This window comes from Ovis canadensis, chromosome 16, assembly GCF_042477335.2.
Source record: "Ovis canadensis isolate MfBH-ARS-UI-01 breed Bighorn chromosome 16, ARS-UI_OviCan_v2, whole genome shotgun sequence".
Taxonomy (NCBI): Eukaryota; Metazoa; Chordata; class Mammalia; order Artiodactyla; family Bovidae; genus Ovis; species Ovis canadensis.
Window position 1 is genome coordinate 24,530,331 of NC_091260.1, and position 26,133 is coordinate 24,556,463.

General features: G+C 42.1%; 1 long non-coding RNA gene across 1 annotated transcript in view; it reads right to left on the reverse strand.

Annotated features, from left to right (window-relative positions):
* Nucleotides 1–25,734, reverse strand: part of LOC138421851 (uncharacterized) — a 33,260-nt gene extending 7,526 nt beyond the window's left edge. Inside the window, exons 1-2 of the long non-coding RNA XR_011249651.2 lie at nucleotides 25,602–25,734; nucleotides 25,124–25,193 (exon numbers count right to left, since the gene is read on the reverse strand). This is a non-coding gene — a long non-coding RNA (uncharacterized lncRNA). The remainder of the gene's footprint in view (nucleotides 1–25,123; nucleotides 25,194–25,601) is intronic.
* Nucleotides 25,735–26,133: the final 399 nt, after the last annotated feature.

Sequence of the window (26,133 nt, forward strand, 5' to 3'; positions counted from 1 at the left end):
GACGTCTTATGCATCCCAGCAGCATGCTCATGTCTGGTCACCAGAATTATATGCTTTAGGGGTGCCTTTGTGTGGGCTCTATGTGGAGTCCTTTTGTGGGTAGGCTGATTACCAGTGGTGGTCTTTTAGGGTGAGACAGGCTGGCCCCTGGTCTGGTTGGTTTCCAGGCCCTAACTTGTGTGGAGGCTGACCACTGGCTGGCAGGGCTGGGACATGATGTGTTTGGTTTTGGAATTCCAGGGGCCCCAGGGCTAGTCCTGGCTCATTGTTAGGCAAAGCATTGGTTCTGGGTGGTTGGGGGGGCCAAAGTTTCTATATGTACTGTTGGCCTGCTGGTAAGTTGGGCTGGATCCTGGCTGGCTATTAATGTAGCTGAGAGTAACAGAGGCTGGCTGTTGTAATTCTTATTTTTCCAAAACATCTAAGTATGTATTATATTGTTCTGAAACCAGCTAATTGTATTTTCTCCCACCAAGCAATTCTGTTATGTAGTTCTAGTATCAGCATTTCTTAGTCATTTTTCAGTTTTTGATTTGATTTCATTTCAAGGGTTGTTTACAAAGGAATTTTTCAATTTGGGACATAGACTGGTTTTTGTTGTTGTTGTTGTTTTATTCTCCAATTTTTAACATTAAAAGTTAGTTTTACTTTTTTGCTGGACACCTGAAACCTGACACAACCTTGCAATTAACTACGTATGGATGTGAGAGGTGGACAATAAAAAAGGCTGAGCACCAAAGAATTGATGTCCTCAAACTGTGGTGCTGGAGACGACTCTTGAGAGTTTCTTGGATAGCAAGGAGATCAAACCAGTCAAGCCTAGAGGAAATCAACCCTGACTCTTCATTGGAAGGACTGATGCTGAAGCTGAAACTCCAATACTTTGTCCACCTGATGCAAAGAACCAACTCACTGGAAAAGACCCTCATGGCGGGAAAGATTGAAGGCAGGAGGAGAAGGGGATGACAGAAGATGAGATGGTTGGATGGCATCACTGATTCAATGGACATGAGTCTGAGCAAGCTCTGGGAGATGGTGAAGGACAGGGAAGCCTGGCGTGCTGCAGTCCATGGGGTCACAGAGAATTGGACATGACTGAGTGAATGAATAGCAACCACAATTTTGAAAAAGTTAACTTTGATAGGATAGCTTTAAAAAAAAAGTTTTAGGTGGAGAACTCCTTTGTATTTCTCCTAAGGCTAGATGTCCCTGAATAAAGAAAGGAGTGTGTGGGGGGCAGTGGGGTGGGGGACAGGATAAGTTTGGGAGGAAAGGGAGGCTGCATAAATTTCTTGTCCAGAATCCCTTCCTGTCCCCACTGAGGACAATGTGAAGAGAGAGGGAGGTAGAAAGAGGGATGCATGGAAGGTGATGCAGCAACGATGGATTTAGAGATCAACCAGGTAAGGCTTTTGCATGTCAGGAACCATCATCTGTATAGCCCAGCATGTTGTTGAGAAAATTAAATGAAATAATCATGTGGCAGTGCTCGATACATTCCTTCTCTTCTGTATAGGAAGTTGAGATTATAAGATATGCCTGGCCTAGTGGACCATGATCTTGGATGCTGAATGTTTAATCTAGTACTGTAGCTGAACAGCAATGCTATCTTTGATGCTACTTACAAAAAAAATTTTGTTTTAATTGAAAAAAAGGTATTTCAGTGAATGAGGCCTCCAGAGGCTAATTCATTGCAGTGTTATACTCATTTTAAAATTCTGCTATCTGCCCTAAATTTCTAACTGTTCTGTGTAAGGGGAAGTGTCTGTGAGAAGGGCATGTGTCTTGAGGAGAGGACTAGGAGGGATGACAAAACTCTGAGGATCTGTCCACCTGCTGGCATGAAGGAGACGGTGAGGAAGGATCATGGTAGAGAGGAAAAAGGAGAAGGTAAGAAGAAGAGAAGGCAAACTGCTAATAAATTCGGAAATGTCTTATTTGCTGTTCTTTTTGCTCTCTCTCACTGGTGATAGATCTTCTAACAAGTCTGTTACTTGTTGCTGTTCAGTCAGTCAAGTTTGACGCTTTCCAACCCCCTGGACTGCAGCACCACAGGCTTCCCTGTCCTTCGTCATCTCCCGGCGCTTGCTCACACTCACGTCCATTGAGTCAGTGATGCCAGTCAACCATCTCATCCTCTGTGGTCCCCTTCTCCTCCTGCCTTCAACCTTTCCCAGCATCAGGGTCTTTTCCAGTGAGTCAGCTCTTCGCATCAGATGACCAGAGTATTGGAGCTTCAGCTTCAACATCAGTCCTTCTAATGAATCTTCAGGGTTGATTTCCTTTAGGATTGACTGGTTTGGTCTCCTTGCAGTCCAAGAGACTCTCAAGAGCCTTCTCCAGCACCACAGTTCAAAGGCATCAATTATTCAGCACTCAGCTTTCTTTATGGTCCAACAAACAGTAGAATCTCTCAAATACTGGCTAGAGAGGAGCTCTTGTCAGGTCTGGTGACATGAGTGAGAAAAGCAAAAGTTTGTAACTGAAAAACCGAATGTCCAAAGGCTGGTTAACTGAGAGTTGGCTCTAGAAAGAGTGAAAACATCTGCTGGCTTCTTTGAAGGAAAAAAATCCCTCTGGGTTTTTCCTGCAACAAATTCTGTTCTCAATTTTCTCTTTGGGAGGGATCCAGGAAAAAAATGACCTCTCCCATTCTAGCAATGAATTTCTATTCCCTTTTGAACTTTAAATATGTTAATTTAATCCCCAGATGGTCACCAAAAAATATGTATTGTCAAATCATAGATCTTGACACACCACTTCCAGGCTCGCCCCTGCCCCGTTGCTCCAATTTCTCTGGTTCTGGTTCTAAAGAGAATACATCAAGGGGAACCATGTCTGGCCTAGTCCAGCCCAGGCCTGTACCACCAGTGTTTACAAGAAGTTTGCCTTTTTGTCACGGTGTCCCTTCACTGAGCTGAAGCATGCTGAAGCCTCCAAGAATATCAGAGACTGGCTAAGATCTGTCAGTGGACTGGGATCAAAACCACACTACCTATTTCTTATTTCTGGACTTGAAATCACCCCCATTCAGAATACATTATCCTACAGTACAGTAAACACTGCCCAACTGGGATCTTCTTTCTTTAGTTTATGTTTGTAAAATAATTCAAGAACTAGCCTTCATTAAAAGATATATAGAGTGTGTTAATCTGAAGGTCAAGAAACATTTTATGAACCCGAGTCTGTGGGTGATCAGACAGACTTGTGCTTCTGGTAATACTGACGCTTCTTGTCTCTCAGTGTCTGACTGGTCAGAAGTAGATTCATTTGAAAAATGGGATGCTATTGTTCTAATCTGGGCCTCTCTGGCATTTATGAAGTACAGGGGCCTGTGCTAGAGGCTGGAGTCTAGAAGCTATAGGAGCGCATGTACCTGTCCTCTGGGAACTTCCCCTTTTCTCAGCAGTGTCCAGACCTACTCTCATGATCATCCTGCATCTCCCAGCTTATGCAAGTGGGCCAAGGCTGCACATACAGAGACATCATATGGCCATTTAAGCATTAATATAGCATTTGCAGAAACTGTGTACAGACATCTAAAGATGTATTAGAACCATCTGCAAGCTATTGATGAAGTTTTCCTGAAGAAGTGCTTTGCATGCTCAGAACTGGAAGAGGATGCTCATATGATGAGCCACAGGTCTCCTTCCAAGAAACCAACAGTTGAGGAGAGCAGGTAAGAAATGTAAACACAGCCCCATAACATGAGGAGAGATTAAGGTCCCTGAGATACATAATCCCTGTCATTTAGGCCACTTATTATATCCAAAGATGTCCTTCTCACTGGCTCTCTACCCCTTTTGTTTTCTTCCTTTTTTACAAGTACTAGAAGCATCCTGTAACAAGAAGGCATACAAGAAAACAGTGATAACACCAGTACTAGAAAAAAAGCATGGCCATCATCATGGATGTCTTCAAATCCTACTGGTCCACTCTTTCCACAAACTGGCCTCAAGAGTCTTGTGTCTTTAACACTTCCTATTCTTCCCATCTCAGCCACCTATTCCCATTGATGGATATGCCCTGGATCTTACCACCTGGAACTTTGCCTTAAGCTCAAATTTATCAATTGTGGGCCAACTTCTATTCTTCCTACTCCTCTCTTCCTCTCATATTCCCTTTTTGCTTCTGATTATTCATCCCCCCACTACTGTCAGTACACCAGCTCTTCAATATTCCTTTCTATCCACATTGATTATCCCTACCTATGGCATCGCTTCCTTCCTTATCCAAACCAGACACACAAATGCATCACTTTCACCACTTTATGCTGAACCTGTCTGCTCAAACTCCAGACCCGGATCAATCAAATTATCTGCTATCTCCTATTTTTCTTTTAAACTTTTTGGCCACACCACGTGGCATGTGGGATCTTAGTTCCCCAACTCAGGAGAGAGCCCATAGTCCCTGCAGTGGAAGTATGGGGACCGCCAGGGAAGTCCCTGCTATCTCCTATTTTTACCTGTCACTCCACTGCCTATTGCTGCCCTCCACAGAGTCTTCAAACTCACAGCTTCTTGGTGTCCTCTGTGTTCTTTAAAAGAATTTCCATACTCTAAGCCCTTTCGCATTCTCCACTAGGGCCAGAATTTCACTACTCTCTTCCCGCCACCCTCCCCATCTCTTCTGTCCCCTTGTATCATAGGAAATTAAAACCATCATGTATGACAGCCCTAAAACCAAGGGCTCCTTTTTAGGATATATAAACCTCCTCACTACCCCCATCTCCTTACCTTCAGCTTCAATAGAAGTGGTATCCCTCCCTGAGCATAGCTGATCCCTCTGCATTACTGGAGCAGGTTTCACAGGAGTATAATTGGGAAGAGATACAGTTTCTATGCATCAGCTACGATCTTTTCTTCTGAAATATGTCTAAGACCCTTGCTTAGAGAACTGTGTCCCAACATCTATTCTCGTAATTGGATGTCACAACTATGTCTACGCTCTTCACACTTATCATTAACAAATTAGTAGGCAAGTGAGAAGAAAGTTTGTGATGAGATACAAATATGCTAAGTTCTTGAATACCCTATTCCAGACTGTAGTTTGGATACCGCATTGCCAACCTGCCCAAGATTTACACTTTTTACGTAGTTTTTTGGTTTGTTTCTTGTTAGTCATTATCAGATGGATTTAAGAGGACAAGGTTCACATTTATCCACACATGGGAGGATCACAACCAGTTTCAGCTTATGTCAACAGTAAGTTGACAGGAAAGTGGAAAGTGGGAGGGAAACATTCATGAAAGTTAGTCAAAAAAAAAAAAAAAAAAAAAGGAAAAGAAACTTCAGAAAATCCTCAACAGGAGAAAACTATCTCTAGGAAGTCCTTCATGCCAAATCAACTGTTTTCAACAATAGGAAACTACATAAATGGGCCTGGTTGGGAATTGTTTCATATAATTGCTAAGTCTTCTCTGGAGGAACAATCTTTGGGGAAACAGTGCTCCAAGTCAAGTAAGTCTTTAGGTAAAGCCTCAGCCTGCCCACCACCGAGCCTGGCCTTCAGCACTCTGAAGAGGATTCCCAGTCATCAGATACACAGAATCACACAGTTTAAGCTGTGCTGAAGCTGAAGCTCCAATACATTGGCTACCTGATGAGAAGGGCCAACTCCTTAGAAAAGACCCTGATGGTGGGAAAGATTGAAAGCAGGAGGAGAAGGGGACAACAAAGGATGAGATGGCATCCCTGACTCAACGGATGTGAGTTTGAGCAAGCTCCTGGAGATGGTGAAGGACAGGGAAGCCTGGCATGCCGCAGTCCGTGGAGTTGCAAAGAGTTGGACATGACTGAACAACTGAACAACAACTAAACAACAACACAGTTTATAATATTATCAAGCTGAGTCAACCTTCTAACCAGGAGGCATTCCCGGGAGATGACCTCCTTCTCTTGACTAAGATCCTCCTACAAACCTGCTGATACAGTTCTCATCCAGAAAGAATTCAAACCTTGAGAAGGAGGACTTTAATACCTAGGATCCATGTCCTGGGTATTTGCTAAATCCTCTGTGAGAAACTCTTGTAGATCAAACTCAGTGCAGCATGATCCAAGCTATGGGGTCAGGTAATCCTGGATTTGACTCAAACATTAGATAAGATCGTTCTTTAAGTCTTGGTTTCCTCGTTTGTAAACTGGGGACAATAACAGTATCTATTTAAAGAGTGGTTCCAAGGGTTAGTTCTGAAGCCCTTAGCTTTGCAGCTAATAAAGTGTTATCTACAACTTATAATAATTACTTTTGTCATTACATCTAAGATCCCATCATCTACAAATTTAGAAGGAATCTCTGCTATTGGGAAACATGTTCAAGGGTCATGACTGAAGCTGAGGATGTAAAAAAGAAGCAGCAAATGCTGGGTGAATACATTTGAATTAAAATTCTTAGGCCAAGTCACTTCCCAATACACAACATGAGTAGCCAGTTCTTTGTGGTAGGAAAATCTGAAGACTCCCTGGACCCAGTAACCCACAGAGCAGCTGGGCTTACAGGAGCTTTACAGAAGCTGAAAAAATGGATTATATTGGGGAGACCAAGCTAGAGGTGGACAAGTGGAGAACAACCCAACCTGAAGTTTTAGGAGGGAAAAGATTTAGGATTAAACAAGGTGTGTGCTGACTTCAATGAAGAAGGCAGATTATGGATCAAAATATGCCCCTCCTACCCAATAAACTGCCATCAACTTGAACACTGTCTGTAGCTCTACGTGCTAGTGCTACCAGTGGACAAACAGTGATGTGCTATGTCTGTACCTACAGACGGACCTAGAGCTACAGTCTATTATCTAGATCTATAGCCCATGCCTCTGTCTACAGCTATAGAACACAAGGGCTACTCGCCACACTGTTCATATCAGTTATCTCTGATGTGCAGGACTGTTGATGTTCAGAAATGTTATTTTTTTGCTGTGTTTTCTGGTGAGTATATACTGCACTTGTAACGAGACAATCACAAAATATTAATTAAAAAATACATCAGAGGGAAAAACATTAGATGGGTATTGACTTCCCCTTTCCTTTCGTAAGAGCAGACGTGTGAGACGTGTCGTGAGGGAAAATCCTGCCAACAAGGAGTCAGGTGGGAACAGACTGTGGATGGAAGGTTTGAGGAAAATCCTTTGAATCTGCCTGCGCTTTCCCCACTTAACTTTTGTCTATGGAATTTTATTTGCCTTTGTATTAAAGTAAAACCAGAAGCATTTTTGTCTGGCCTCCTTGTTTACCTCTCAGATCTTCTCATTGTAAAGCCATCTGTTCACATGCTCCCCTGAAGCCGGAGGATTAGAGGTGGTGGATTTTAGATAATGTGTCTTGAAAGGAGACTAGTTACAGACACCAAAGAAACTCATTTTAACGTTTCCAGTGCATACAGGTAAAGTCGCTATTATCCCAGTAGAGAATTGTGGGCTGTCTCTCTTGGATTCCCAGGTTAATATTTTGGCAGAGATTTGGCTCTGGAATCCATGGAAGACTTATCATGGGCAGGAGGAGAAAGAGGTACAGATATGGAGAGCAGTGTGATGTTTACATCTGTGTGGGCTGTGGTATGGTGCAGCACCCTCGACCCAGAATGATGCAGACCCAGAATCACACTAGAGATGAGACCGACATGTGTGATGAGAAGAGAGGGAAGCCAAGGGTTTCACTGCGCTGCTTGTCCTTGGATCTTTGAGGGCCGTCCTTCCAACAGCCTCTGAAACCAACAGAGATATCACATTCAAACTAAACATCGCTGCCTACCTAACAAGTACTAAACAAGTGTTAGGTGGTGGAGACACAAAGCTTATAAAAACAGATAATAGCTAATAATCAGTACTTCTTAATCTGTAGCAAACGTGTCCTTTATGTGTTTAATATAGTTAAATCCTTGCAATACCTAAACAAGGTCATTGTTGTTTAGTTGTTAAGTTGTGTTCGACTCTTTGCGAGCCCATGGACTGTAGCCCACCAGGCTCCTCTGTCCATAGGATTTCCTAGGCAAGAATACTGGAGTGGTGCCATTTCCTTTTCCAGGGATCTCCCTGACGCAGGGATTGAACCCCACATCTGCTGCATTGGCAGGCATATTCTTTACCACTGAGCCAGTCACTACTTTAACAAGGTAGGCAGTAGTATTATATCCATCCTACACATAAGCAAGCCTAGGACTACAGTTTAGATAAAATTGCTGAAGTACACACAGATAGTAATTGTTGGTGCTGGTGTGGGTGCCCAGGTGGACTCCAGAGACCGAGTTTTTGATTTCCAAGAAGAGAGGTCTTTGGCCTCAAGGGGTCACAGACTAGTGGGACAGGCAACCAATAATGAAAGACAGAAATATTAATTGGCCCCTGGTGCTGTGGGAACACGAGGCAGAATGTGAGGTCAGAGGAGGATTCTCAGAAGACATGATGTTTGACCACAATGAATAGTTCACCAGCCCACAATAAGTACAATCGCTAACTCCTAAACAGCATTTACTGCATCCCAGGGACTGTTCTAGGCTGCACGTATCAACTAAATTTGATCTTATAATTTTGGGGACATCATAGGGGATCCAAAGTGCTTACTTAAGAAAGGGTGATAAATGGGTTGAATAATCCCAACAATGAGTGGCTTCTAATGGATGACTTCAACTCCCCCCTGCCCTGCCCCCGCCCGCCCAGCCTTGGGTAATTTACTATTTTGGATTTGGTTTTTCAACTCACATTTAGTTAGTATCTAGAATTTAGAAAATGACTATTGTCTCAGTAGTCTTCAGATCCATCAAAATGTCTCAGTTATAGCTCTCATTTTTAACTCAGAGGCAAACAATGAAGAAGAGCCATCATTAGTCAGAATTCAGATGTTACCACATGCATCTCTGTGCTGTCTTCTGAGGCACAGTCAGTGAGTGGCCCCAGTCTTTGGTTTTTCAATGTGTCTTTCTCCTGAATGACAGTTTTCTCTGAAGTTTAATCTTCTCTGTGGGTTATATGAGCATCCTTATTTTAGGGTCAATGTCACGAAATCCAGAGTTTAAGTGGAAGAGTTGATTTTTAACTTTCGGCATACATTCTGTTGAAGCAGCCATCCTCAGAGGTACCTTTCGCTATCAGATGGTGAGCATGATGCTTATAGAAGCTCTGTTTAGAAAGATGATGTTATGGACCTGTACTAATATCCTGGGGTTGTGGCAACAGATTACCACAAAGTGGGTAACTTAAAACAGCAGAAAGTTATGCTCCCAGTTCTGAAGACAAGAAGTAAAAATGAAGCTATCAGCCGGGTCGCGGTCCCTCTGTGAACTCTCGGGAAACTCTGTTCACTGCCTCCTCTAGCTCGTAGGGGCTTTTGATTTTCCATGGCTTGTGTTTGCATAACTAGAAGGTCTGCCTCCATCTCTACCTGGTCTTTCCTTCTTCAAGTCTATCCTTTTGTCTCTTATAAGGATGTTGTCGTCAGATTTAGGGCCCATCTGGATAAATCAGTCATTTCATCTTAAGATCTCCAACTTAATTACACCTATGAAAGCTCTTCCCCCCACCCACCTTTTTTTTTTTTTTTTTTCAAAATAAGATCACATTCTTAGGTTTCAGGGGGATAGAACATGGACATATCCTTTTGGGTACCACCACTGAGCTCACCACAGGACCCACAGTCAGGAAGTCCTGATGGTAACAAAGGTGCTTTCCCCATAGTGATAATGGATTTATACAGATTTACCTGTAAGCGCCTGCCTCCTTTACCCTGAATGTGAAGTGAATACACATCAACTAGCCTAATTTAGCAGAGAAGGCAATGGCACCCCACTCCAGTACTCTTGCCTGGAAAATCCCATGGACAGAGGAGCCTGGAAGGCTGCAGTCCACGGGGTCGCTGAGGGTCGGACATGACTGAGTAACTTCACTTTCACTTTTCACTTTCATGCACTGGAGAAGGCAATGGCAATCCACTCCAGTGTTCTTGCCTGGAGAATCCCAGGGACGGGGGAGCCTGGTGGGCTGCTGTCTCTGGGGTCGCACAGAGTCGGACACGACAGAAGCGACTTAGCAGCAGCAACAGCCTAGTTTAGAGGCTGAAGCAGGGATTACAAACTGGTGGACCCAATGTCAGCTCTAATCAAGAGGCTTGTTTTGGTTGCTCTCTGTGGTGCTTTAATATTTTTGAGTTGGTTGAGTATATGAAAAATTGGAGTATTTTTGCATACAAGTCTGAGGTTTCTGGCTTTTCTTGGAAGTCAGCTCTAACAATACCGTGCCCACAGTCCCTCTCAGTAACCGGGCTGGGGCCCGCAGAGGAGCTGCTCCTTTACAGGGGGTTTGAACTCTCCACACTGCCACGGCCCTCACCACGCACTGTTGTTTACCCCAGGGCCATTCCGCTCATGGCCATTAGTGGCTTCGCTCCTGAGCTTTTGAGTTGGCAATCCTTGTCCATGGGCATGTTATCCAGGGCAGCTAAGCACTCCAGTGGAAATTCAAGCAATGACCCTGATTTGCTCTGACCATGGAGCTAACCTGCAAATTATTGTCAAAGAATTTGTGTAGACAAGGAGAACGAGCCATTTTAGATTCACGCCATGTACCCACTGGCAGCCAAGACTCATAATCCAAAGATGTTCAGCCTGTTACTGTGATACAGATCCTACATTTTCATAGTCTAACTCTTTTCAGGCCCAGCCTTGTGTAAACATGATTTATAATCTTGAATTTTGCAGGCTAACTTAACTCCAGAAGCCTTGCTTGTTGCTTTATGTATGGACCAAAGGTTTTATCTGTTTTATAACACCCTTTATATAACATGATGAATATTTTCCTACTCCCGATAAATTTCGTTTGTTGAATTTACCCCCACAGAGCTTACCTGAGCTGAATCTCCTAGCATCTCATTACCTAAGACCTTTCTCTAAGGACACACAGAGCAAAATGGAAACCCTCTTTTCAACAGGAGTGGTTTTAACAGATACCTATTTCTTTTGCTTTGACTCTTGAGTCCAGATCTCAGACAGTTGAGAATAGCCTTGAAATACAGAGGTCTACAGAAACCTTCAACATGTAAGGCTCATCTATTACTTACAATTAGAATGACAGTTGGTGGTGAATAATTAAGCAAACACTGACCTTGCTAGTGTTCCCACGGAGGCATTTTCTCTGGGATTAACTGTTCTTGCCCAGACTTCCCCATGTCACTCTTAATAATAATAATAATGGACATGATTTCTGTTTGCAGCAGGGAGATATATTTTCACATGCGCTATTCTCATGAACAAAATCAAAACTCCTTTATATATTTTTTGCTTCTTTAAATACATTCCAATATAATAAATCCAGGATTTATTTTAAAAATCACATATCCACTTTCTAGTAGGTTAGACCTGTAACATCTTTCTTAACAATGAATACCAAATTGATTTAATTTAGCAGAGACAATCTTGGGTAAGTGACTTATTAAGTGGCAAATGGAACATTCAGAGTACACATAAAGCTATCACTTTTTAAAAGTCCCACCAAAGTAGACTCCACAGAAGTAGAGATGTGAATAGCAACAGACTAGGTTACAATCTATTAAAAAGTCACCTGCTTTAGTGCACCAGTGAAGAGAATGTTTCAGTGTATAAGATACAAAAAGCATGTCTTAAAGGAACATCTCATTGTGTCCTTCATGAACGCTGCAGAAAGAAATGTAGCTGCCCACTCAGGTAATCCAACAGTGCAGTTCTACCCATTTCATTGAAAATACTTTGGGAGAAACTCTTCTGTCTAATGGAAGGAAGGCAAACCTAGTTCTTATCTTTTGTTTGGAATCTGAAAGAGCTGAATGGTAAATGATGGCCACTGACTCTCAGGATTGCCACCAGACTTTCCTCTGTGAAAGGTGCTTATCATGGCGATATGGCATGAATTGAGCAACAGGACAGGCCCAAGAAGAAAAATGCTGATTAGCAAGACCTGCAGGCTGTAACCCTCCATCCTTGACATCTGTTACTGGTTTTTCTGAATAATGAATTTCATTCCTATAAATTACTTTGAAACAGTTATAGACTCAGAAGTGTAGTTAGTGATGATAAATAGCTGTATGTGAGGATACCGCAGCTCAATCCATCTTCATCTTTCAATTGTTGCTTCTTTATAGAGAAAACAGGCACGGCCATTAACTGCTGGCGAGGCAAGGTTGACTAAGAGATTGACAACAAAATGATTTACAAAATCTATATTCCATTGCACATGGGCCATGAAGCTTGTAGTTACTTTTTCATTCATTTTTTCCTAATAACAAAAGAGTCTTCAGCCATTAGCTCTTGTGTTTGAGAACTGTCCTCCCTGAGAACACACAATTTTAATCTCAGAATGAATTAGTTGGTTTTCTAAATGTCTTTGGAATTTTTTTTTTCATTCTTTAAGCTACAGCGACTTCAGTACTAACATCACTGTTGAAATAACATATATTTATCAATTAATGAATGCCTGCTACTTTGGAGAGCTCAAGGAAGAAGAGGACACACTAACAGGACATGATCTCAGCCCCAGGTGGCTTGGGATCCACTCAGGGTGGGGACACACACCAAGAGAAACATCTAAATAGCAACACTGAAGAGATGGCAGAGCAGAAGGGCTGTCACAAACAATGAGCGTCAGGATAAGCTGGGGTGGGTAGGGTGTGAAATGCCAGTACAATGCCCAGAAATGGAGATGGCATCTTAAGGAAGGGGGATACAGGTCCAAGAAATTTAGCCATCAAATCACTGGATTTGATGAAGAGTATAGTTGTCAACAGTATGGCCTCTGAAAAGCAGTCCCCCTGAGGAAGCAATTGGACATGTCCATTCACGAATTTCCTCACATGTAAAATAGACATAATAGTAGTCACTGTCTCATGGGGCTGCTCTGAAGACTGCATGAGACAGCAGACACAGCGTGGTCAGTGTGACTGGCCTGGTGTTTGTGTCACCCTGGCAATTATCATGTTTTTAATTATATTCTCCCCAGTTTTAACCATGGTTCCAAAACATCTTCAGTTTCTAACATAATTTATGATGCGCACTGTAGACCAGTGTCACGAGATATAATTAGATATGTTGACTCTGATTCCCTCATTGTAGCCACAAATGCTTGTTTGGATCCTTTTATGTTGCTTGTCTCCATGGATATTTGAAAGTTAAACTTCTAGAAGGGTCCTCTTATGAATCATTACTAGAAAAATAAAGCTTTTTAATTTGGGTTCATATGTGACTCGACAGCTACAGAGTTTGGCCTGGCCCCAGGTTTACAGATTGATAAATTAACAACCTCTCAGCTCGTGTGCATGTGTGTGTGTGTGTGTGTTTGCCGCTTTTTTCCCTGAGATTTGAAGGCCCACAATGTGAACAGTTTTCCAAACTTACAGCATCCTTCTGGCACAAATCATTGTCCCCAGAGGCTAGTAACTGGCTTCAGTTGTTATGTGAAGAATGTTTTAACACCACCACCTTTCTAAAGTGATAGAACACAGAGGCATCTCAAGGCATTTTGACTTTGGTTCAGACAGCTTGCCCAGCTAGGCATCTCCTCTCATGTCTTCCCCTTCAACCCTGGGGGATTCAGCCAGGCGGGTAGTTTGACCCCTGGAGTCAGGGTGCAACTTCGTAGAAACCCAGAAGAAATGAAAGTGGAGTGTTGGGCACCTACATGAATAAGAGGGTGGCTTTGTGACTAAACGTGGCAGCTCCCTATTTCTTTGAATTATTTTAGCCCCTTCCTGCAAAGCCATCCTCTCCCTGCTGCCCACCCCTCCTTCCCACATACCCTGGTGGCCCTATGGGCTCTTGACAGGATTCTGCCAAGGTTACAACATTGGTCTTAAACACATTAACCGAGGCTTCCTCATCAGCTCAACTCAAGCACCAGCAAAACTCCCAGATGTGTCTTCCTTTAACTTTCCTGTTTCCCAAACTTTCCTGCTCCTATGGCTTAACTGGGATACCTGGAAAACGTGGGAATTCTGATTCCATGGTTCTGAGGTAGAGTCCAGGGGTCTCATTCTTCATATAACCTGGGTGATTCTTTTGATCTGGCAAATTTGGAAAACACTGGTTTAGCTTTTGTGGGAGCACCCATGCATCCTGACATTGGATTTTTGCAGTAACAGGGGTGTGTGTGCTAGGGAGGGATGGACAGTTAAATATTTGTTGAGAAAAAGAGAATGAATAAATGCAATGGCTATTTTAAAAAAATTTACTAAGCCTGCTCAGGCTTCACTTCTGAATACTCATAAACTAAGTGTCTTTTAAATTTAAAATCCCACTTTTACTTGATTAAAAACTGTATTGTCTGTATATATCCTAAAATTTTCATAATAAAACTATAAGATAAACTATCTGAAAACAACTTTTCTCACATTTTCTGTTTGGTACATTTAGGGATGTGAAGATCTATAGAATAAAAATGTTCTCTTGAGCCTTCTTATCAGTTACATGACCCTCTTCTCTCCAGTATATCTGCAGGAGGAGGAGACATTTTTTTCCACCACTTGTACAGAGTACCTAAATAGGTAGACTTCATGCCCAGGAATACATTTTCTGGCTGAGTCACTATGTAAGTTAACTCCCAGGATTCATTTTAAATGACATGAATCATACAATGGTTAGATTTTTTAAATGATTTTTTACATTTGTGTAAGGTCAGTAGACAATAGTGGTGTATCAGTGATAACTTCCTGATTTTGACCCACTGTTATGCAAGGTTGCTAATATTTATGGAATGTAGGTGAAATGTATATTTCTATATACAAATATAATTTCTATTATCTGTGCTGTTTAAAAATTCTTTGATATCTGAAACTATTTCAAAATTTAAAAATAAGTAATTTAAAATTTAGGTATAATAAAAATTTGTGTATTTACCACCTAGATTTTATAAATATTCAGTTTAGTTCAGTCACTCAGTCATGTCCGACTCTTTGCGACCCCATGAGCTGCAGCACGCCAGGCCTCCCTGTCCATCACCAAACTCCTGGAGTTCATTCAAACTCACATCTATTGAGTCGGTGATGCCATCCAGCCATCTCATCCTCTATCATCCCCTTCTCCTCCTGCCCTCATTCCCTCCCAGCATCAGAGTCTTTTCCAGTGAGTCAGCTCTTCACATGAAGTGGCTTTAGCATCAGTCCTTCCAAAGAACACCCAGGAGTGATCTCCTTCAGAATGAACTGGTTGGATCTCCTTGCCGTCCAAGGGACTCTCAAGAGTCTTCTCCAACACCACAGTTCAAAAGCATCAATTCTTCAGTGCTCAGCCTTCTTCACAGTCCAACTCTCACATCCATACATGACCACTGGAAAAACCATAGCCTTGACTAGACAGACCTTTGTTGGCAAAGTAATAATATAATAAAAAATTTGTGTGTTTACCACCCAGATTTTATAAATGTTAGCATTGTCTTATTCGCTTGACACTTACATTTCTTTTTTAATTTGAGGATAACTGCTTTATGGTGCTTGTTGGTTTCTGCATACAACAAAGCAAATCAGTCATAACTATATACATATACTCCCTTTCTCTTGAGTTTCCTTCCAAGCCCCCACGCCCAATCCTATCCCTCTAGGTCATCATAGAGTGCCAGGCCAGGCTCCCTGTGTTATGTAGCATCTTCCCACCATCTATCTTACACATTTTTTAAGGGGCAGACCTTTAAAGAGCCAGTCTGCTCTTACATCACTTTGTTCTTCCACTAGCAGTAAGTGGACAGAGGAGCCTGGTAGGCTGCAGTCCATGGGTCTGCATGGGTTGCTGAGGGTCGGACACGACTGAGTGACTTGACTTTCAGTTTTCACTTTCATGCATTGGAGAAGGAAATGGCAACCCACTCCAGTGTTCTTGCCTGGAGAATCCCAAGGATGGCAGAGCCTGGTGGGCTGCCGTCTATGGGGTCACACAGAGTGACTGAAGCGACTTAGCAGCAGCAGCAGCAGCAAGTGGAAGTTTCTGTTTTATTTCGTCCTCTTCAATGCTTAGTACCATTAGGCTTTGATGTTATTTCCATTTCAATGTGTAAAGAAGGATAGAATTTGTTTCAGTTCCCATCACCTTAAAGATGAGTGAGGTTGAACATCTTTTAATAGGCTTATTGGTCATCCGGGTTTTTTTGTTCTTTATATTGCTGTTCTTTGTCGATGAAGGAGAAAGGAGCTCCCACCCATCTCCTCCTCTCAAGTCAAGATAGTAGGGATTTAAAGAGCCTAAAGAAATGTGTCCTGCACTGCGGCCCCTGATTTCCTATAGGAAATGCTAAGGGGATGGCTGAGCAAAGGAAAGATGGTTGTATTAGTGGCTTGGACCGTTAGAACTGGCCTGGGCAAATGACGCTGGAATGTTTCTTATGGATGAGGTAGGATTCAATGGGAGAACGTGCTTTTGCAGGTTCTTTATGAGTCTTGCTCGAGAGAGCTGCTTCAAGGTTTACCTCAACAGAAGGAAAAACTGTCAGGCATCCAGGGAGTGGAGGAAGGAGCTAATAACCAGCTGAACTTGCCTGACTCCAGAAAGCTACAGGTGAGAAATCTCTGATAACCCGGTAGGAGGAATTGCTAAAAAACACAAAAATGCCTCTGAGAGATAGCCTGACCCCACAGCTAGAGGAAACTAAGGTCACTTTGTTGCTAGTTAGGTGAAACACTTCCTGCCCCTTTAGTTCTTCCCTCTTTGATCCTGGAGGTTCAGAGCAGAAACCACAGAAGAGCAAGATGGGGGAGGTAAGATGCAAGGTTGGGCGGGAGAGAAAAGTTAATTTGCCTTCCACCACCACTGCTAGAGGCTGCTAGCCTGTATCAGGCCTGCTTTGGGAAAAAGAAATGTGTAATGAAGTTGCAGTTTTAGTTGTTGCTTTGGACTAGAGGTGGATGTTACTAATCACAGGACCTATGCTATTCAGAGCAGCTCTACAGGGGACGTGCGCTCAGCTGCCCAGTTGAGTCCAACTCTTTTGTGACCTCATGGGCTATAGCCCACAAGGTTCCTCTGTCTGTGGGATTTTCCTAGGCAAGAATACTGGAGTGGGTTACCATTTTGTCCTCCACAACAGGGGATGAGATGGCCCTAAATTTCATTCAAGGATGAGAAAAGAACTAGAATAAATGTTAAAGGGCAGTGGCAGACACAAAGAAAGTTGTTTCCTGATTATATCCCACGACTCCTGCTCGTTTGCTGTAATTTTGACATGGCATGAGAGGTGCTATGCTGCCAAGGTTAGACACTGGGCTCTGGAACCAGCTTTCTTAATCCTAGCTTTGTCTTTATTGAATATTTACCTTTTCTGTGCTTTAGGTTTCTCATTTGTAAAGTATGACAGTATGTTGTTATGAGCATTAAACAGATTAATGTACTTAAAGTGCCATAAACAGTGCCTGCCATTCTGTAAGCAGTAAACATTAGCAAAGACGATTAAAATAGCTGTGTTTACAGTTAACTGTAAAAATACTCAGTTACTACATAAAATTCATGTATGAGAGATACAATATACTTACTGAGGGTCTCTGAAAAGGTGGAAACAGTTTAAACAGTGCAGTTCAATTATTTTCAATGTGATGGCTTATTTGTTTGAGAACAGACTTCAAACAAACTTGGTTTTTAGATGACAGCACAGTTTTTCTGGTTTTTTACCTTTTAAAATAAAGGCTGAACATTTTTATCAGGACAGCAGTGAAAGCAAGGAAGGAGTCTGACTGTGTGACACCCCCACCCCTCCCAAAGCTGAAGCAAAAGCAAAGGCTGCGAAGCCCAAGGAGGCAGCGCTGAAAGGTGTCCGCGGGAAGAAGAAAATGAAGAGCCGCACGCCATTCCCCCCACCGGCAGCCCGAGATACCGCTGCCCCAAAGGCCACCCAAACACCTTGGCAGAGCACTTCCAGCAGAAACACGCGTGACCGCTACCCTGTCATCAGGTTCTGCCTGACCACTGTGTCAGCCATGAAGATCAGGACAGCATCCCCGTGCTCACTGTAGGCGCGAGGCCAGCCAGCACTGGCTCGGACAGGCTGTGAGGAAGCTCTATGACCCTGACATGGCCAAGGTCAACATCCCGATCAGGCCTGATGGCGAGCAAAAGCCTTATGTTCCACTGGTGACTATGACACTTTGGATGCTGCCCACAAAATTGGGATCATCTAAATGGAGTCCAGCTGACTAATTCTACACATAAAATTTTCACCATAAAAAAAGTAAGAACGGCTGACTGTACCTCTAACTGAATGTCACGAGTATTTTCAAAAATTTCACAAAACCATGCTGGGTGGGTTCCACAAAAATTCATCCTAGTTGACTTCAGGTGCTGCCAAGCTTGCTTCCTCACCTCTTGTCAATTCCCTATAGACTTTCTGTGCGACTGTTCCCAAATTCTCCATTCTCACATGCTCCATCCTACGCCCTGGCTTGATCTCAAGACTACCCGCTAACAACGCAGAGAGGATCATTTGGGAAATGGTGCTCCAACTTCCTTTCTCTCCCCCATCTCTTCCCCTCTTCTTTTGGTCTTGCTTTCCTAAAAAAAGTTTTTTCCTTCTTTCCAAGGTGAACTTCTCAATCCACATTCTAATTGCTGTCCACTAGTATCTGCTCCATTAATTCGTCTCTCTCAACATCATGTTCAAATTGCTTTCCAATTATTTTTACCCTCAGAGTACTGGAATTCTCACACTAAATCAAGAAAAAAAAACTATTAACAGAGGCCAAAATTCCTAATAATGGAGTAATACAATAGGTATTCTTTGGGACTTCCCTGGTGGTTCAGTGGTAAAGAAGGCACCTGCCAATACAGGAGACTCAGGTTTGATTCCTGGGTTGGGAGGATCTCTTGGAGAAGAAAATGGTAACCCAACCCAGTATTCTTGCCTGGGAAATCCCATGGACAGAGGAGCCTGGTGGGCTTCAGTCCATGGGGTTGCAAAAGAGTCAGACATGACTCAATGACTAAACAACAGCAACTCGTTTATCTGGCTTCTTTCATTCAGCACAATTATCTTGAGACTCATCAATGTTTTGTTATGTCATGTTCTCATCCGTTTTTACTGCTGAGTAATATTCCATCATAAGGATGTACTACAATTTATCTGTTCACCTGTTGATGGACATTGGGATTTCTTTTAGAAGTGTTCTGTCATAAAGAAACATTTTATACAAGTCTTTGTATGGATATGTACTATCGTTTTCCTTGGGTCAACATGTGTGTGAGGAACTGAGGATGGGTTAGTATGGTAGGTGTATGTTTAGTTTTTTAAAGACAGCCTTCTGAATGGGAGAAAATAATAGCAAATGAAGCAACTGACAAACAACTAATCTCAAAAATATACAAGCAACTTCTGCAGCTCAACTCCAGAAAAATAAACGACCCAATCAAAAAATGGGCCAAAGAACTAAATAGACATTTCTCCAAAGAAGACATACGGATGGCTAACAAACACATGAAAAGATGCTCAACATCACTCATTATTAGAGAAATGCAAATCAAAACCACAATGAGGTACCACTTCACACCAGTCAGAATGGCTGCGATCCAAAAATCTGCAAGCAATAAATGCTGGAGAGGGTGTGGAGAAAAGGGAACCCTCCTACACTGTTGGTGGGAATGCAAACTAGTACAGCCACTATGGAGAACAGTGTGGAGATTCCTTAAAAAATTGCAAATAGAACTACCTTATGACCCAGCAATCCCACTTCTGGGCATACACACCGAGGAAACCAGAATTGAAAGAGACACATGTACCCCAATGTTCATCGCAGCACTGTTTATAATAGCCAGGACATGGAAACAACCTAGATGTCCATCAGCAGATGAATGGATAAGAAAGCTGTGGTACATATACACAATGGAGTATTACTCAGCCGTTAAAAAGAATTCATTTGAATCAGTTCTGTTGAGATGGATGAAACTGGAGCCGATTATACAGAGTGAAGTAAGCCAGAAAGAAAAACACCAATACAGTATACTAACACATATATATGGAATTTAGGAAGATGGCAATGACGACCCTGTATGCAAGACAGGGAAAGAGACACAGATGTGTATAACGGACTTTTGGACTCAGAGGGAGAGGGAGAGGGTGGGATGATTTGGGAGAATGCCATTCTAACATGTATACTATCATGTGAATTGAATTGCCAGTCTATGTCTGACGCAGGATGCAGCATGCTTGGGGCTGGTGCATGGGGGATGACCCAGAAAGATGTTAGGGGGAGGGAGGTGGGAGGGGGGTTCATGTTTGGGAATGCATGTAAGAATTAAAGATTTTAAAATTTAAAAAAAAAAATAAAAAAAAAAGAAATAAATTTTAAAAAAATAAAATAAAATAAAAAAATAAAAAATAAAATAAAAAAAAAATAAGGCAAATGACAAACTCTTTTCCAAAATGGTATACCACTCTGAACATCTTAAACATTTTCAACATCCTTTTTTTGGGGGTGGGGGGGTAAATTATGTGAATGAAAAATATGTTGGGTTAAATACTGTGACTAGTATAACGTTTCTAAAAAAAAAATCATGTCTAGTCAGCTATGTCTATGGTCAAGTCCCAGAAATATAATCCTCTGTGTCTGCTTTGCAGAACAACACACTTCGAGTATTCAACCACGTGAGCACATGTGCCAAACAGAAATGCATTCAGCGACCAGATAGCAGCTGTCCTTGGGGGGTGGCTGATGGACCAGCAGGGCTGCGGCAGCGCTGGAGGCTAAGCAGGGTGGACCCGTGCCAGGAGCCTAACTCTCATTCAGTTTAATGCTTTTGGCAGCATGTGCTACTTATGTCGTCCTTACTTTGATGAAGCTTCCAGTTTTCATTACCCCTGTGGGAAATCTATTTCAAATAAGCTGCTCATGGCATTGTGTATATACACACGTATGTTCACATACAGAATTGCATATAGAAGCCTAGACATCTTCTCTTGCTCCGCTAAGACCAAAGGTCATAGTTGTGATTCCAGCTTTGCTATGACCAGCTGAGCGTCTTTTCACTTTTAAGCTACTAAACTGAGTGGGACTCTGGAGGCATTGACTTAACAAGCTTCCTGAACCAGGGCTAGGATGGAGAGGAGATCAGCACGGACTGGTGGGCAAAGCTGGATAAGCTCCAGCCTGGAACTGTGGGAGAGATAAGGGGCTGCATTGTGACCCCTGGAGGTAAGGGTGGGACAGATCCTGAGGAAGTACAAAAGGTGTGAGGGCTGCAGACTGCATGTAGGAGGTGCTCTTCTGGGTATTGCTGATGGTTAGTTCAATAGTTTTCTGCTGCATTACCACTCATCCAAACCAAGGACAATACTAAATCCCCTTGTATCATAAATTCCTTCCCTTCTACTTAATGGCCTCCCTTCTCTTCTTCGTCCAGGCTTAGCATTTTCTCATTTCTCTCATTATATAATTCTTGTCCATGCCCCTGAATCTCCTCCAAACTGCTCCCCTTTCTGTATTGACCAAAATTCTGCCATGAATACTCTACACACACCAGCTCTATTCCTTGACCACTTTATCACAGAGGTGCGTCTGGTCTCAGACAGCACCATTTCCCACTTTCTGACTCCTCAAAAGATAAAGATTCATTTGGTTCTCAGTTACCTGAACCTCCTGACAGCTGGCATCACCGCAGACCTACCCTTCTCTCTTGGAACTCATCCCCCGCCCTCCATCACGTCCCTTCCCTCTGGTTTTCTTCCTACTTTTCTCATTACTACTCCACAGTCCTCTTCATGGCCAAGCTGCCCTCTCCAATACTCCCAGGTGGAGTTTGCCTGGATTCGCCCACTTCCTTTGTCCTTAGTTTATTCACAGCCCCGGGAGAAGTCACATTTTCCCAGGATGGGCTACATAAACTTTGAGGCCTACTGCAAAATGAAAGTTCAGGGTCCTTTTCTAAACAATGATTATACATTTCAAGATGGTACAGGCAGAGTATGGGTTTCAAGCAGGGGCCTTTGGCAACTGTGTAAGTTGCATGTTCGTGAAGCTGGTTCTGTGTTCAACTCTAGAACTTGGAGTGCACAGTGTTTCCCAGGTCTCTATTTCCAGCCCAGACCCCTCTCCTGAGCTCTAGGCTTAAACACTATTCTGTATGATGACCACTCCCTCTTTGACCACCAGTCTCCTCCAGGTAGATTTTGGTTTACTCCTGACAGTTTCACTCACCAGCTGTGTAATGTTGGGCAAGACACTCACCCTCTCTGAGCTGCAGTGTCTCAGTGTAAAATCCGTAAGTCTATGTGGAAGCTTGTGCAAGTATCAAGGTGGTAATTCAATCACAGATGTTGCTAATATACGCTATCAACAGCTACAAACTGTCCACATTCATAAAAGGTAAACAGTCCTGAAGCAGGAAGACTGGGTAGATGCTGCAACGTCAGTGCTAGCTCTTCACCAGTTGTTTGGAAATTGTGAACATTAGGACAGATAAAGCAGCAGCCTTTGCAAATACCTTGGGAATAATTTTTTCCCAAAAGAGGCTATTTTTAAAAAGTATGCAATATTATATTTCAACAATAGAAGAACTCAGAGTGAGTTCACCCAGCAAAGATCTAGTTACTTGAATTCCAGGCTCCCATCTCTTATAAGCAAAGAAAGTGGACTCACACAGCAAAACCAGACTGTTGGGCTGCACACACCAACGATGAGGCGAGTGATGGGTGTTTTCCCCACTTTCTACTGGACATAAGCAAGATATTTTGTGGAAATCTAAAACTCGACATGCCCCACACAGAACTTAACCATTCTCTTCCTTCTCAAAGATGCTTCTTTTCCTCAATCCTGTATGTCAGTTAGTTACTGACTACCAAGTCAATGAAGCTAAAATCCCTGACCACTTTGTACTGTGCCCCCACCTTCACCGCAGCAACCACCCCCTGCCCTGCCCCACCATGCACGTCCAGAAGCAAGACAGACAGTAAGTGCATCTAGAATCAGAGAGATGATGGTGGTGAGATGTGACTGGATAGAAACAGAAAACAACAATAGGCATCATAAATACAAGAGATAATTTACCATGTAAGATATTACTTACAGTCTTGATTTCATATTTATAGCCCCAATCATATTAATTCTATGACTGATTTTCTTCTTACTTTTAGCATTATTTCTCAAGTAGAATTATCACCCAGGCTATTTAAAATGGCCCATGAATCAACAAGAAAAAGCAGACATATGTGGAAAGAACATGAGCAGGAAAGCTACAGGGATAACACAGGTGATCCTCATAAGAATCTCAGTCTAGTAATGATTAGAGAAACGCAGATTAAAATGATGAAGTAATTCCCACCCATCAGACCGGTTAAAGAAAAAAGGATAACTCATTTTGATCAGGTGGTACTAAAAAGGTAGCATCTGAAGGCAAACAATGCTTAAAACGCATATACCTTTGACTCAAATTCTAGACGGTGACTATCCTTAAAAAATTCTTGCACATTTGCACAAAGAGGCATTCACAAAGATGTTTCACTGAAATACTTTATGTTGGTAGCAAAATAAAAGGATGTAGGATAACCTAAATATACACCTGCTAGAAATAATTAAGCCAATGATGTATCTATACAAGAATATCACAGAACTGATGAAAAGAATGAAATATATTTATAAATTCTAACTCGGAAAATCTCTACAGGGTAAGTGAAAAAAGTTGCCATTTCTGTAAAATGAAAACGAAGTAAAATAAAATAAAACTTAACTGTATCATACTTACAGAAGTCATATAGACATCTAACTATCAAGTAAGGTGGGGAGTGTCATGGGGAGGGGAATGAAGGGGAGCTTGGCACTTTTTGCTCTATGTAATTCCCTGTTTAAATTTATATAATGAGAATGAGTGGCCCTATTAATTTTGTAATGTAAAACTATAATTTTAATTATTAAATAAAACATGGCCGAGTGATTCATTATCTCACTGTCAGACCAAAATAACTGATTTCGTGTGTTTGTATAATCAAAGTGAAGTTTATAAACATTTATCATAAACCCTGGGTGGAGGGGGGAGCCATACAAACAGATCCTGCAAGCCTCACACCCTGTGGATTTAATTCAATATATATGAGATGGTCCCAGGAGTTTGTATTTTAACAAGCTCATGATTAGAACTGGAGAACTACTAGAGCAGAGAATTAACTGTATTTGGGTTTCTTTGCCCCTTGAATGGTTTTAAATTGCCAGTTCTCAATAAGGAGAATAGAAAATCAGACAGATTAACTCAGGGTAGGAACAAGAGACTGTAATTTAGTAGCTAAATTTTCAAAAATGCTGCCCAACCACCTGTGTTTGTGAATGCAGGTGCTGACCTGTGTCTACCTGAAGTGGTTACTTATATGCAAATTCACACCTGCCAGATCTGGACCAGCGCAGAGGAGGCAAAAGAATGTGTATTCTCTGCTGCTTCCTATTTCCAGAATTTGGGCTTCTGCTCCTAATTATGGTTGTATTTTTCTTGGTATTCTCCAAGGAGATTTCTCTCTGCTAGCCAATACAGATTCAAGAAAAAGAAACAAAACAACCAAAACACAGCCATCTGTGCTTTAGGTATTATAATATTTATACAGTGTTACAGTTGCAATTCGCTTGTTTTTTCTTCCTCAAGACTGAGGGACTCAGGACCAAGCTTACTGGCTCTGTATCCCCAGCAGCCAGCATCATTCCTGCAGACCCATATGAGGCACTCTGCTGTTTATATCTATGTCTAGTTTCTGTTTCACAATCCAACCTAGAAATGACAGTCTTTGAATGAAAATTTCCCCCAGTTTTTATCTCTCCTGTTTTTCACCATCTCTTTTGTCCTCTAGACCTGGATAAATGCAATGAAGTTGATTTACTAACACCATTCTATAAAAATGGTCTTCCCTGGTGGCTCAGATGGTAAAGCACCTGCCGACAATGTGGGAGACCCGGATTCAATCCCTGGGTCGGGAAGATGAAGAGATGGCAGCCCACTCCAGTACTCTTGCCTGGAAAATCCCATGGACAGAGGAACCTGGTGGGCTACAATCCATGGGGTCGCAAAGAGTCAGACACGACTGAGCGACTTCACTTTCTTTTTATAAAAATGTGGGCACTAAATCTCCCAGATCGTATTGATTTCTATTCTTTCAAGACATTTTACTTCCAATTCTTTTCACATTATTTATGTACTTATAGCTGAATACATTTTATTTAAATTATTTGTTAACCTTTTGTTCAGGTGTCCATTCCCCTTCACTGGGCTGTCAGTTCCTTTACACCGGATCATGGACCTAGAGCCTGACACAAAGAAAGTGCTCATGAGAATTTATAGAGTTTAGGAGTTTTCCAAATAATTTTAATATATACACTTGTTTATATGATATGGCAACATTTTTTTATTAAGAGATCATAATTTAAAGGAAGACAGCATATTTTGGGGAAAAAAGACTTAACTGAATTTTTATACAAAGATGAGATCTCAAAGGAACCCTTGAAGTACTGAGTGCAATAGCTCTGATAGAATCCATATTTAAGAAATAATTACCATATTCATTTACCGGTATTTTCACTCTTACTGATCATCTGTTTCTATGTTTAAAAAGGAAAGAAGGTGCACCAAGTACATTTTAGTTTGCCTAGCCAATCCTGAAATCGTGATTTTAATAACAAAAATCTGGTCTCCTTGTGACAAGTTAATAAAAGTACCTCACGTAGGTGCTCTTATTCTTTTCTGTTGGCCTTCACTTGCAGTCGCCTTCTGCCCTCTTCCTGGCCCTTTAACATTTGAAGACTGAGGGAGAGAGAGAAAATCGATTGTCCAAATATTGACCCACTTCACCGTGTCGGTGCCGCCTGACTCTTAACCAACTGAAAGCTGATAATCCACCTTTCCCCGCCAGCGATGATCGCATAGTTGTGAGCTGAAGGCCAGTGATTAGGTCTAATGCAGCACTTGATTTCATGAAAAAAGTAATTCAGAGTCACCTTTTGGGGTGACTTTTCCACCTAGGACTGCTGACTCATACTTCATTTTTTCTGATTCTCGGTTTTGCGGTACCAGACATGCTAAGCATAATGCAACATATTGCTATCTTTATTTATTAGTTTCTAAGAGAATTAATTATCTTTAGCTGCTATCAAGCTCTTGATGGTTTACAGTCCCTCTCAAGCTTCTGCTCTCATCTGTCATCCAGGATTACATCCATTTTTCATGCCAGACAACAGTCATTTGCCTGAA